The sequence below is a fragment of the Marmota marmota genome, unplaced genomic scaffold (genome assembly GCF_001458135.2).
Source record: "Marmota marmota marmota unplaced genomic scaffold, marMar, whole genome shotgun sequence".
Lineage (NCBI taxonomy): Eukaryota > Metazoa > Chordata > Mammalia > Rodentia > Sciuridae > Marmota > Marmota marmota.
The window spans coordinates 4,292,274-4,305,917 of NW_026000051.1; the positions used below are offsets into that span (position 1 = coordinate 4,292,274).

At 54.7% G+C, this 13,644-nt stretch overlaps 1 non-coding gene across 1 annotated transcript; it reads right to left on the bottom strand.

The window, feature by feature from the left end:
- Positions 1–5,517: 5,517 nt before the first annotated feature.
- Positions 5,518–5,665, bottom strand: LOC125619688. The gene has a single exon (XR_007351229.1). It is a non-coding gene; the product is annotated as a U12 minor spliceosomal RNA (small nuclear RNA).
- Between the last annotated feature and the right edge of the window lie 7,979 nt (positions 5,666–13,644).

Below are 13,644 nucleotides of genomic sequence, written 5' to 3' on the forward strand. Positions count from 1 at the left end.
AGCACATTGCAGGTGAGGAAAGCGCAGCGCGCGCGGGGGGTTCCGCTGGGAGCCCCCGGGCCACGCCCCCACCGGGCCCCGCCGTCCTGGCCCGGGAGGGTCCTGCGAGAGTCAGGCCTGAGGCCAGGCGGGAGCTGGTGCGGACCGTGCCCTTCGTCTTGTTCCCTCCGAGACTGGGCACCCCTTCTCGTCCCCTTCTAAGCTCTTCTCCATCTTAAGGAGACTAGGACCCCGCCTTCACTACCGTAACTCCCGCGGGGCCCGCTTTGAGGATCCCCCACCCATTACCCCAGATCGAGCATCGAAGGGGTCGCATCCTGTCCCCGCACCCTGCCCAGCAGCGTTCCAAGCCCACCCTGTACCCTGTCTGGAATTTGCCCCACACAGTCAGATCGTCCCGACCCTTTTCCGTGGCTGCCCTGGCCCCAGCTCGCCCTGGCCCCAGCCCCAGTACACGTGGCTAAAGCTTCCAGAGGAAGGGCGCTCTAGGGCCCAGGACAGATCCGGACAGTGGGACTAGCGATAGACGGGGATTCGCTGGAGGGGGTGGGGTCTCTGTCCTTTGACTCAGACTCTGTAGGGTGCTCCTGCTGGCAGCAGCAGCCCGGATGGGCTGGTCAAGGCCAGAGCCAGCCCTTTCAGGTCCAGTCCGCAACCCCTTCCTTCGGCCAGCCCTGCTTTCAGCCTGTCACTGCTCTGTGGCCTCTTCTCATAAAGGAGCTGCCCAGAAAGCTCATGGGGAAGCCCCAGGGTTCTGGGCTCCTCCTGGAGAATGGGAGATGGGGTGAGACTGTCAGGCTGATTGAGAACCCCTGCTCTGGCTGCCCTTCTGGGGCAGAGAGGCGGCCCCTGGTGGAGTCCAGCATTTGTTTCCCAGGCATTCCATCTTGGACGAGTTTCTTAATGTCCTGGCACCTTGGCTTTTACCTCTTTGAAATGGCATCAGTGACACCCTTATGATGGGCTGCTGAGAGACCTAAATAAGCCAGTTCATGTAGCTTGCTTGGCACATGGCCTGGCATAGAGGAGGCACTGATACTGGGGTGACAGGTGAGTTGGGTGGCAGGTCATGTAGAGGAGAGTTTCTCTTGCCTCCGTTGCCGGCCTGTCTGGTGGACCCCACGTTCCCTGTCTGTGTATATTTATCTGGATGCCCTGTAGAGTTTCTCAGCTGTGTTCTCTGTCGTATCTAGATAGCAAGGACGCCTTAAGAGTAAGGACCAGGTGTTCCTTAACCTCAAGTCCCCAGGTCCCCACCCTGGTTGGGCACAAGGGAGGTGCTGGAGGAGCCCTGCCAGGGACTGTAGCCTTTGGCTGGTGGCCTGAACTCTCTTTTGTGCCAGGCCCAGGCTGGGCACAGGGGCAGGGATGATATAAAATGAATCAGACCCTTTAGCCTCTGACCAGTGGGGGGGGTTAAGTCCTGGAAGCCTCTTGCAGGAGGAGGCCTGGACTCTGGAAGGAGGAAGGGCCTGGGCGGAGCTTTCCTGTCGTGGCAACCTCCTGGGGCTCAGTAACAGTCCCTCCATTCAGGACCTCCTGTTGGGGCCCTTCACCAGGCTTGGGTGGGGTGTGCAGCTCTTTGGCGGGTTTTTTTCCTCTCTCCAAGCCCAGCTCAGCTCTCCCATCTTCCCAGCTCCTGGGCTGAGAGCTGCCAGGCCACCCCCTGTCGCCCTGGCCACTTACAGGGTGGAGACAGCCACAGAAGGTGAAGTGTCCGCTGCTGGAGAAGGCTGGGTTTGTTACCAGGCTGGAGAGGAGAAGGTTTGCAGCCTCTCCTCCCAACACTTGAGTGCTATTAATAACTCTCTTCACATGCCTCGGATTCCGGACAGCTCACCTGAGGGGGCTCCTGAAGTTCAGGGGTGGGGAGGGGACTGCTGGGAGGGGAGCCAGAGGAAACAGCTGCCCTGGAAATCTACTGGAGAGGAATGAGGCCAACCTTTGCCACCTCTAGCCATCCGTGCACCCGCCTCAACCAGCTAACAGAGCAGTGGGTACTTCCAGAGCAGACAATTAGAACTCCAGATCCCTCCCTACCTGGGACGGCCCCTGTAGAAATGTCACCTCTGGGAACATGCCTTCCCACAGTGCCTTGAGCTCCCAGGCCTGTTGGGTTGCTGTGGCTTGGCCTGCTGTCTTACGCCTGCCCAGAGCAGGTGCAGGTGAATGCCAGCCTGCAAGTCCTGGCAGAGGTCAGGCCTGCCCCTGCCCACCCTGCTGTTTTTGCACCTTTCATCCTGAGATTTCAAAGCCTCTGGCAGGCAGGGGCTTGTTCCTGCACCAGCAGCCTTGGAGCTGTCGCAGGATGGTTACCTCCTACCTAGTAAGGGAGAGGGAAGAGTCCTGGCCTGGGAGCCCTCAGACCTGAGTAACCTCAGGCATCTGGGCCTTGGTTTCCAGAGCTATGTGCTACCGAAGACCAAAGTCCCTTTCAGCTCTAGGGCCTAACCATTTCAAATTTTCTCAAGAAATCTCCAGACTCAGCCAGCTCAAGGCCCCAATATAGACTTCACCAAGCCTTAGTTGGCCTGACCTTGGGCCAGCATCTCAGTCTCAGTTTTCTTATCTATAAAATGGGAATAATAATAGTAGCTACCTGCTAGGCACACCTGGGAGGACTTAATGTGATAAAGCAGGTAAGAAGCTCAGCCAAGTGCTGGGGGCTTAGGAAGCTCTCAGCAAACAGTTGCTACTATCTTCGAACTTGCATTTTACTTTGTGTAAGTGGGTTCTCAGGGAGCAGGGCAAGGGGCTAGTGTCGTAGCTGTGGTTTCTCAGAGGTTTGTTCAATTCCTAGGGTCAGGTGGGCAGATCCCGGGATTTGAGAATCCACCTGGGTTTTTGGAAGCCTTGACTGCTATGTTCCTTCAGCCTTGGCAAAAAGTGTGAGTGATGTGGGCTCTTTGGAACGGGTCCAGATGCTAGGGCATATGATGAGTGGCACGAGCTAGAACTTATACAGGTGGCTGGATTAGGACAGCCTACTCTTTCCCTTTGGGCCCTTTTATGGGGGGTCCCGAGCTGTCTGAGGGATTCTATGCAAATGATCTGAGCTACATAAAGTAAGATGCCACAGGTGACTGGGTGAGGGTTGGGGACTGTGTCCCTAGTAGGACACCTGGCATTACCTGGGTTGGGGGAATCCCTTTCTGTGTCTGGGACAACCCGGAGGACTCAGCCCACCCCACATACTCTGTAAGGTTTGCAAGGTTTATCCCTGAGAGGGCGGGCGTTCCCAGCACCTGTGCTTCTGAATGCTCCGCCTCTCTGCAGGTGTCACCTTTCCCCTGGCTAGGTCTTTTCTTTTTTAATAGCAGCTTTATTGAGACATAATTCACATCGTGTACAATCCACCCACTGAAACTGTACAATTCAGTGGTTTTTAGTATATTGATGATTGCGCAACCGTCGCCACACTCAATTTTAGAACATTTTCAACACCCATAAAACAAGCTCCGCACCCAGGGGCAGTCTCTGTCCTTTCCCCACAGTCCTCCAGACTCCAGGCAACCTTTGTCTTATTGCAAAAGTAATGCATGCAGCAACGGAGGCCAGGAAGGTAGAATAGGAGTGCTCCACCGGGTGTGGTGGCTGGGGATCCAGCTCCGCGGTAATCCCAGTGGTCAGGAGGCTGAGGCAGGAGGATTGAGTTCAAAAGCCAACCTCAGCAATTTAGCAAGGCCCTTAGTAACTGAGCAAGACCCTGTCTCTAAATTAAATATAAAAAAAGGCTGGGGATGTGGCTCAGTGGTTAGGTGCCTCTGGGTTCAATTCCCAGTACCAAAAAACAAAAACAAAAACCCCTAAATGGGAGCTCCTCCATCTTCCTTCTCATGCATCCTTCCCTGGGAAGAAATGATTTGTTTGGCTTGTCACCGATTCCAAACATACCTTTCTTGGTGTGCACTCATTCACAGAGCCTTGTTTATAATGGAGATTCTATTCTGTGTTTCTGTGGTTTGACTTTTTTCCACTGGTAAATTGTGGACATCTTCCCACATGGGATACACAAGCCTGCCCCTTTCTTCAGTGGGGGGGCGGGTGTTTATTTAGCCAGCCCCTGGTAATTGGCGTTGGGTCGTCCTTTGCTAATATGCGCAGGGTGTGGCTTGAGCCTCTTTGTAAATATCCTGCACAAGAAGCTGGTATCATGCCTCAAAATGGAACTCCCGGGAAACATTTTGATATATTGACACAGAGCCTTTGGAAAGGTGGGGAAGACCCTCTTGCCAGACAAACCTCAGTATTGTCACTTGATGGAACCCATGGCCGGGCAAGTGCTCTGCCACTGAGCTAGATCTCCAGCCCTTTTTGACCACTGGATAAGAGGAAAAAGGTATCCTGTTTATTTATTGAGTAAAACAAATAATGACTTTTTCCAAATGGATTTAAAAAAATCTCCTTCTCCACATGTGGGAGTGGCTACAGTTGCCAGAAGAAAAGGGATGCTGTTCTGCTTTCGGGGCCACCCCTGCCCTGGTATGGGGCTTCCTGGGCTTTGCAGAGAGGCCTGGAGGGGAAGCAGTGCCCAGGCTGCCCCCTGCCAAGGTCTGGGTCAACCCCTGGAGTGAAGCGTCTGGGGACCTGGCTCCCTGGGGCCCAGTCTTACATAAGCCCTTTTGTTGGCTTCGACCCCGCCCTCCCCTCACCCAGTCTCCTGAAGTCCTCTACTCTGTTCCTCTCCTACTGCCCTGGCCTGAGCTCTGACCTCCTGGGGGCCTCCCGCCTCAGCTCCAGGCCTTCCCACACAGGATGCCAAAAGAGACCTTTCTCAACTCCAACCCGGCTGGCTGCCCTCCCTGCTGCGGGAGAGGGGAGAGGAGCCGCTCACCCCGCCCTGCTGCCTCTCCCCTCTTGTAGTATTTCCCTCCTGAGTTTATTTTATATGTTGCTGAGACTGTGACTCAAGCCTGGATCTTGCTTCTTTCCTAAACGATTTGTAATAAACATCTCTCCCAGGTCCTTCGAGCCTCCCTGGAAACACTCTGGGTGCTGGATCTTATTCCACCTCAGGATAGACAGGCATTTTCTTAGCTTTTCCCCAAATGCTGGTTATTGGTTGTCTCTTCCATGTTGGTTTCTGGGGCAGGCGGAGTCCTGGTGTTTGTCTCCTTTCTGGTGCTGGCCAGCCTCCCTGCTGAAGACGGACCCCTCTGGACATTTTGAGGGAGCCCTGGACACCTCTGAGCGTCCTTTTAGAGCTAGTGGCTTAAAGCAGCTGCCATGAGCTGGGGATGTGGACCCATGTCCAGTAGCCGCTTCCCTGGCCTGTGGCACGCGGGGACTGATGCATTTCCTGTCTGAGGGTGGTGGTTGATGGAGTGGGGAGGGGCAGTCGTGGGGCTCTGAGTGATAACCTAGACTAGCTCTGTGTGTGTGTGCGTGTGTGTGTGTGTGTGTGTGTGTGTGTGAGGTGCTGGGGGTGGAACTCAGGACCTAGCACATGATAGACAAGTGCTCTACTACTAGACTACATCCCCAGCCTCCTGATCCACTTTTTTAGTGTGTAGGGGGTGGGCAGATCCGGACTTCCAGGCATCCCACAAAGTAGGCAGGTGGCAACCTTAGCGGTAACCTTTACCAGCTCAAAAATAAATCTAACATTTAGCAGTTAGGATTGGGATGTCACCATGAATCGATATTTTCCTTACTCATAAGATAATACTAACTATCCTTTAACTGAGCACTTACTCTGTGCCTGGATTGTCTCATTGAATTCTCATGTCCGTGGCAGGCCAGGACTAGGGAGGGTGTTTCAGGCCTAAGGCACTGAAGCCATGCACCACTGTGGCCTATAGCTCCTGGTACCCAGATTGATCAGGTGGGGGTCAATGTGGAAAAGGCCCCTAAGAGAGCAGATGTGGCCTAGGGAGGGAGGAGGAGGAAGGGCTGAGTGGGAACCGAGTGGGAGCAGAGCGTTGTGTGTCAGAGGCTCCCGTAGGTGCGTGAATACATCCCACCCGGCATTACTCAGCGTGAGGTGCACAGTCTCTTTGCCGGGTCCTGTTTTCCTTCAGTCCCCCCCCTTCTCCCCGCAGGCAGAGCCCGTGACTCATTCAGCTTGGTCTCTTCGCAGCAGGATGAAGCATCATCCCTGTGGCCGCAGAAATTCCTGAGCTGGTTTTCCTTCCCCTGCCCCACCCCGTCCACTTCCCTGCCTGAGGAAGAGGGGTTTTCTGCAGCTGGGCCTGGGCAGGGAGGAGGGCAGAGGCCTGGGTTTAAAACCCTCTGGGGGGGGCAGAGCCTGCTCCTCTCCTGGTAGAGTCTTGGGGCCTGAGTCACGGGAAGCTGCACAGAAGATCGCACAGATTTTAAAACTGGAAGAACAGGAAGTGCCCGCCTGTGAGGGAACCTACTCCACCCCCTGGGTCTAGTCCCCTTTTGGAGATGTGCTGCCCAGGCTCATAGAGCTGAAGGGACTGCCTGGCCACACAGTGGATGGGAGCTCTGGGGCAAGGCTCTGCAGCCAGGTGGCTCGGACTCTACCCTGGCTCTCCCACCAGATGGACTGGCGTTTGGGGGCAGATCGGATCCTCTGTGAGCTTCAGGTTCCCTTGTAAAAGACGATGACAGTTCCACCTTCTGAGGGTGTGAGGATCAAGTGTGACAGCCCCTGGACAGGCAACACAGGGCCAGTAGTGGGTGGTAAAAATACCATGAGTGACAGTTTTTGTGATTGTTACTTTACTGAGCAAACTTGATAACCAGGCAAATACGCCAGGTCTGTCCTGAGCCCTCAGGCATGCCCAGCACCTGCCATGCACCTGGGAATGTGGGCAGGCCCCAACTGGAGGACCACCTGCTTATGGTCCTGAGCACCTGTTTTCAGCATGTACCTGTAGGGCCGAGAGATGGCTGAGGTCACACAGCGAGTCAGCTGTTCAAGAGCATCATCCACTGGCACTGGGCAGGTCACGAAGGAAAGGGGTGAAAAGGCAAGTAGGAGTGCACAGCCCTACACCCCTCACTTGGCCACGTGTCCAGAATTAGACCCATATACCTTGAGCCTGGTCCCATTGACCCTTTGCTGTGTGACACTGGACCAGTGCTTATGCCTCTCTGTGACTTTTATCCTCATCTGTGACCTCAAGACCAACCTCTGCTCTTGAGAATTCTCTGCCTCTGAAACCCTTTCCGAGGGGTCTCAAGGTGCTGTCTGAGACCAGGAGCAGGTGGGTCCTTGTGTGGAAATAGGGGTGCAGGCCTGTGAGGCCTTCGGGGGTGATGGGCTCTGGCCCCAATGCGCGTGGTTGGTCTTTCATCCACTCAGGAGTAGCCGGGAGCCCTGGGAGGGAGCCCTGGGAGCCCAGGGAAGGACAGAGCACTTGTGCAGCATTGGCAAGGCCCACGTTGGATCCTCAGCACTGAAAACCAAATGTTACGGAGCCCTTCCTGTGCCAGGCCTGTGCTGGGGACACTGGCACACAGATTCCTCCCTGGTCCCTGCCTGGCTGGTGCTTCCTGGCTGACTGGACTGTTCTCAAAGGACAAGGTTTAAGAGGGGACTGGCCCCGTGGGTGCGGGTGGGCCCGCCTGCCGGGGTGGAGGGATGGGGATGTGGAGGGAGCCCTGGCGCTGGCCTTAGACAGGAGAGGGCTGTGTCTGGGTCCTGCCCCCCCGCCCAGTGCTTCAGGCGGAAGTGGTACAAGGCGGGGGTGATCAGCTCCTCCTCCCCTGGGATGAACCCAGTGGTGAGAGGAGGCCTGGGCCATGCAGGTGGGGGTGGGGCAGAGTCAGGTGACCTGTATGTATGGGGCATGGAGTGACCAGGCCTCTGACCGTGACTTGAGCGTGGGGGTTGTCTGATGTCCATTAATTTTGGCCCACAGGGTTGACGGATCTTCTGCAGGGCTGGCAGGTCCTGCAGGATTTGGGGTTATTTTTCAGTGCAGGGGATTGAATCCAGGGGTATTTTACCACTGAACCACACCCCCAGCCCTTTTTGTTTTTTGAGAAAGGGTCTTACTAAGTTTCCCGGACTGGCCATGAAAGTCTTGTGATCCTCCTGCTTCTGCCTCTGGAGTCACTGGGATGACAGGTCCCAAAGCCTTGGTTTCTGCTTCCTGTCTTCCTGGACAGCCAGAGATTGAGAACCTTCTTCCCTTCCATGGGCGGAGGAGAAAGAGGGCTGGCATCTGAGAACCTGGTTTTGAACTCCTGCCTCCATTACCCTGTGATCTGGAGATGCCCTCTCTTCTCCAGGCCTCAGGCTCCTCATCTGTAAAAGGCATAAGAGTAGCTTCGTCCTGCTAGGTCATTGTGAAGGGTCAGTGAAACAATGTGGCTGAGCTCTTTGATTTTTCAGGAAACACTGGCTCCTGGTGTTATTAATGTGGTGTAGAGGTCCGCAGTAGGACATGATTGAGGGAGCCCCGCCTCTGGGGGACATCAGAAGTGTAGGGTGTGGCTGAGACAGAATGATCACAAGTTGGAGGACAGGTTCAGCAATTTAGCGATACCCTGTCTCAAAATAAAAAGGAAGCTGGGTGTGGTGGTGCACACCTGTCATTCCAGTGACTCTGGAGGCTGGGGCAGGAGGATTGCAAATTCAAAGCCAGCCTCAGCAACTTAGTGAGGCACTTAGCAACTCAGTGAGACCCTGTCTCTAAATAAAATCCAAAATAGGGCTGGGGATGTGGCTCAGTGGTCAATCGCTCCTGGTTTCAACCCCCAGTACCAATAAACAAACAAATAAATAAATAGGGCTGGAGATGTAGCTCAGTGGTAGTGGCACTGGGTTCAGTCCCCTATTACTCCCCTTCAACCATGTAGGGCCTGGAGCAGAGCGCTGGGTGCAGGGTCTACCTGCAAGAGGGGGACCCAGCGATACCCGGGCATCCAGGAGGCAGAGGAAGAAGGAATTGTGATTTGTAAAATGCAAATCCTAATTTTCTTCCTCACCTACCAGGAGCCCTTTGTGGGGTGCTGACTGGGAAGCAGGTGCCCCAAGTTGATGCCCGGTGACCTTGTGGCGAGTCCTCTGCCCCTCCTCCTCACTTTGCCTTCCCACAGGCCTAGGGCTGAGTCGAAGGCACAGAGCAGGTAGGACAGATGTCTGTTGCGTGAGGTGGCCTTGCTGTCGAAGGAGGAACTCGTTCTGAAAGCAGGATTGTGCCCTGGGGATGAAACAGTGACCTGAGCCCTGCTTGCATGGAACTAGTGCTGGCCGAGAAGGTTCCATCCAGCCGGGTGAGCTGTGCCTTGTGTTACAGAGACACTGATGAGCCCGGGTTGGGTTTCTGCATTCACCCCTGCTCAAGAGAGTGCCTGGCCCTAGCTGGGTGGCCACAGGGTTCCTGCAGGGGACATGTGTGGCCTTGGGCTAGTTGCTCTTTTCCTCAGAGCCCCTGTTGTCAGTAGTAAGTTGGGACTGGTGTCCCTGCCTGAGTCATTGGAAGGTTCTGGAAGATGCCATACATAGTTCCTGGCCTCTGTAAATGGCAGTTGTGCTTTAGCTGTGTTCTTGGGGAGCCATGTGGCATTGGCCCTGGACTGTCAGGGGTCTCAAGGGTGATGCAGACATGGTGGAGGGGAGCCCGCTGATAGTTACGTTTCAGTTTTGCCCCCCACCCTTTTTTTTGGTGAGGATAGTGTTCTTTGGAAGGCGAAGGGGTGAAAAGAGAACAGAGCTTAGGCTTGGGGAGGGTGGGCCCTGCTGGGCCATGGGAGCGTGACTTGCATGAAGGGGGCTCGCAGAAGACTGCCGCAGGCCCTGGCCTTGAGCTTGGGGCAGCTGATTGGCAGTGGCTGAGTTTCTTTCTCTGGCTCAGACCCCTCCTCAGCCAGGAAGGCCCCTTTGAAGCCCTCTAAGCAGCCCCGTCTGTATGTCATTATTGGTCAGCAGAGGCCAGAGAAAGGAAAGGGCAGGCCCAGGACCTTAGATACTGCAGGGGACCAGGACTCCCCACCCCAGCACGAGGCCCAGATGGACCGGCCCAGACAACAAAGGCAGGGTCAGGAGGCCTGGCTGGGCTGGGAGGGGCTGCCAAGGTTATAATTTTGAAAACCGAGTAAACAAACAAGCCCTCGGTGAGAGAAGCAGCCCTGTGTGTGAGGACATAGCCCAGGACACCAGCCCTGTGTGTGAGGACACAGCCCAGGCCTGTCCACAGCAGACAGCGAGGTGCTGTGTCTGGTTAAAAATAGCCAGAGCCTCTCCTCTCCACCCCCACTCCCATATTTAAGGCTGCCAGGAAAAGGGGAGGGGGAGATGGCAGGCCTTCCTTTCTGGGAATGGGGCCCCACCCCCCAGGCTGACCACTGGGACAGCCCTCTGGGCTCAGCTTGGGACAGTTGCAGCTCATTGGGTAACTTTGGTCAAGGTACGGCTCCCCTCTGGTCTCAGTTTCCCCATTTCAAAGTGGGGGTGAATAAGCAAGGCCTTTCTCTTGCCCCGACCTGAGGCCAGCTGGGATCTCAGAAGATCTTCATTTCTTTTTGGCCAGAGGCAGGCGCCCCCTCCTTGGAGCAGAGGGGTTGCTTTCTCAGTGACCCTGTAGTCTGCCTGGCCCTGGAAGGCTAAACCCCCAATTCACGCTGGACCGGGCTGTGCTGTCTCGGCTTTCCTGTTTTCCTGTTGAGATTGTGGTGCAATCTGAGAGAAGCTGCTCTAGGCTCTGCCTGCAGCCTGGGGGCTGGGCAGCTCTCCTGGCCTGGATCCCTCAAGCCCGAGTAGGGCCCAGCCGACTTCCTGTGCAATTAGGGACCAAGCCCCCATCCTCCCTCCCTCTTCCTGCAGTCTCCTGGATGGGTCTAGAGTCCAGCTCTGTGGATGGGAGACCATCTGGTCTCAGGCCTGTGCAGTCTTGGGGGGACCCCTGTCCCCACTCTGGGCCTCAGTGTCCCCAGTGGTTCAATGGAGGAGTTGGTGAGACCTGCTTGGTAGTGAAGGGACCTCACTAGTCAGCGTGAACCATCTGAGCACCTGAGGGCTGGGTCCCAGGACAGTGGGAGCTCGCTGGGCGACTGGCCAAGTGCCTCTAGGCGGTTACTGTAGCTCCTCGTGCCTTAGTTTCATGAGCTATAAAATGGGAATCATAATGACACTTCCCTGGTCGTAAAGGTTACTACATGATGTGCTTGGAGCACAGTAAACGCACCACAGTAGAGGACTCTTCCGAACGTTTATTAGTGTGAGTTGTTTTAATTCCCAGCAGTGAATGAATGAATAAACGCTACAGCAGGTCCCTGTGTCCCCCCAGCTCCCCGGTAGGTGCAGTTTGTGTGGGGGTCATGGTGACGGAGCACTGGGGCAGGCGCAGGAGCTCAGACTTCCCCTCTGCCCATCGGGAGGAGCGGTGTGGGTCCCGCTGGGTCTGAGACCGCAGGGCCCAGCCGTGCAGCCACACAGGGCTTCCTTCCTCCCCTCGTGTACAACGTGACTTGCTGGCTTTGAGCCCTTTGTTCTCCTCCTTGAGCCCCAAGGGGGAGGCCAGGGCAAAGGCCGGCTGACTCTCCCTGGGGCTTCGGACCCCTCTGTTCCTGGTTGAGGCCCTCTTGTGACAGGCAGCGGAAAGGACCCTGGGCCCTGGTCCTGGCACTCCTGTTGACTCACAGGTGTCAGGCACAGGGGCACATGTGGACTCGACGCCCAGTGGGCAAACCAAGTTCGGTTGGGCCCTGCCCGCGTAGTGTCCCTGGCCCAGCATGGGGAGAGTCCAGGAGTCACCAGCCAGTCACGAACGACTTAATTATGGGAGGGCAAATTGCGATGAAGACATGACACCTTTCTAGAGAGTTCAAACAGTCCCAGGGACCTTCCCAGCAATGCCCGTTATTTGTTCCCTATTGCAGAAGAGGCTCTTGTGGCCTGGGTTCTGCTGGGATTGTTAGGGTGTGGGCTCTTTGTCACCCTCTCCGAGGTGCTGTGACAGGGGCTGTGCTGCTGCTCCCACACAGGGCTCCAGGGTAGGCCAGCCGTTGTCTGGCTTTACTCTACTGCAGTGCACAGCCAGGTCTGTTGTGTGTCCCTAGACAGAACTCTGGAATACAGAGCTGCTGTGGCTGATGCCTTGGGTCCTCTTCCTTCTACTTAATTTGAGACAGGGTCTTGCTAAGCTGCTGAGGCTGACCTCAAACTTGCAGTCCTCTTGTCTCAGCCTCCCAAGTTGCAGGGATCATAGGTGTGTGCCACTGTGCGGGCTGCAGTGGGTCCTTCTAAAGGCTAGGCAGGAACTGGTGGTCTGAGGAGGATGGTCCCTCCCCTCCTCAACCCCACTTCTGTTAGCAGAAATGGGCCCTGATACCTGGGCGAAACCCTCCTGGCCACTGTACTTAGGGAATTTACCCTATTGATATGCAATCAAATAATTACATTCCTGGCTTTGGTTAATTCAGAGGGAAGTGGGAAACAGCGTGTCTTCGTGCCGAGGCTGGAACCCAGGGCCTTACGTGTGCTGGGCAAGTGCTCAGCCACTGAGCTACGTCCCCAGCCCGGTGTGTAGCCATTGAAAGGGAAGATGCAGTTTCCTCTGTCTGAAAATGTATGTGTCTGTAAAGACACAGGAAAAAAAAAAAAAAAGGAGTTTAACCAAAATGATTATTTGGGCATAGCAGGATAATGGATTATTTAAGAAATTTTCCTCGTTATCACTCTCTTTTTTATTTTTATTTTCAAATATATTAAATTAAAAACAACACTGTCACCCTATTGACTGTATTTTGGGAAACAATTCAAGTTTTCTGGTTCCAGGATCTGAGCCAGGCCAGCCTGACCAGACCCTCAGGGTTGTAAGCTCAGGGCAGGGAAAGAGGAGAGGGCAGGGAAGATTCTAGAAGGGGGATGTTAGAGATGAGTCTCAAAGGACAAGAGATTTTGGCCACCAGAGGTGGGGAACTGGCCAGTGATGGGAGGAACTGCCCATCCGTGAGATGGGGGTGCAGCGTGCAGTGCCCGGCAAGGCGTCCCAGTGGGGAGCCCTTCTCACGCACTTGCTGCCTGGATTCTGGCAGGGACCTTTCTTGGCTGCCATTGGGGAGAATAATAAGACACATTTAGTGGGCACTTCCCAGTGCCTGGCACAGAGCCAACACCTGCAGGGGTCCTGTCACCAGCACTCAGGGCTTCCTTCTTGGAGGGCCCCTGGAAGGGTGGGTTCAAGTGACAACATGGTATTAGATCAGGTCTCTTGACAGTGAGCTCTGACCTTCCTCATATACCTGCCATGGCTCCCACCTGCCAGCACCCACCAAAGGTCAGGCCCTCGCAGCCCTGGCAGCTTGACCTTTCATCTTTGAGCTTCCCCCTTTCTTCTTGTTTTTGTTATTACAGAAACAATCTCTACTGGCCAAATTTTTTTAGAAAATCCAGGTAAATAGTTGGAAGAAAATGAAAATGTCCAATAAACTTATCACCCAGAAATCATGATTTTCAGGCATTTTCTTGATGCATAATCTGTTCTGCCTTAAGAGTGAGCTGTGAGGATACAAGTCCCCTTGTAGCTTGTTGAGTGGCTACAGAATATTCCATTATGCCCCAGTATGCTATTGTATTTATTTATTGTGTAGCACTGGTTTCAAAACCAAAGATGCTCTACCACTGAGCCACATCCCCAGCCCTTTTAGTTTTCTTTTTCTTTTCTTTTCTTTTCTTTCTTTCTTTCTTTCTTTCTTTTTTTTTTTTTTTTTTTTTTTTTTTTTTTT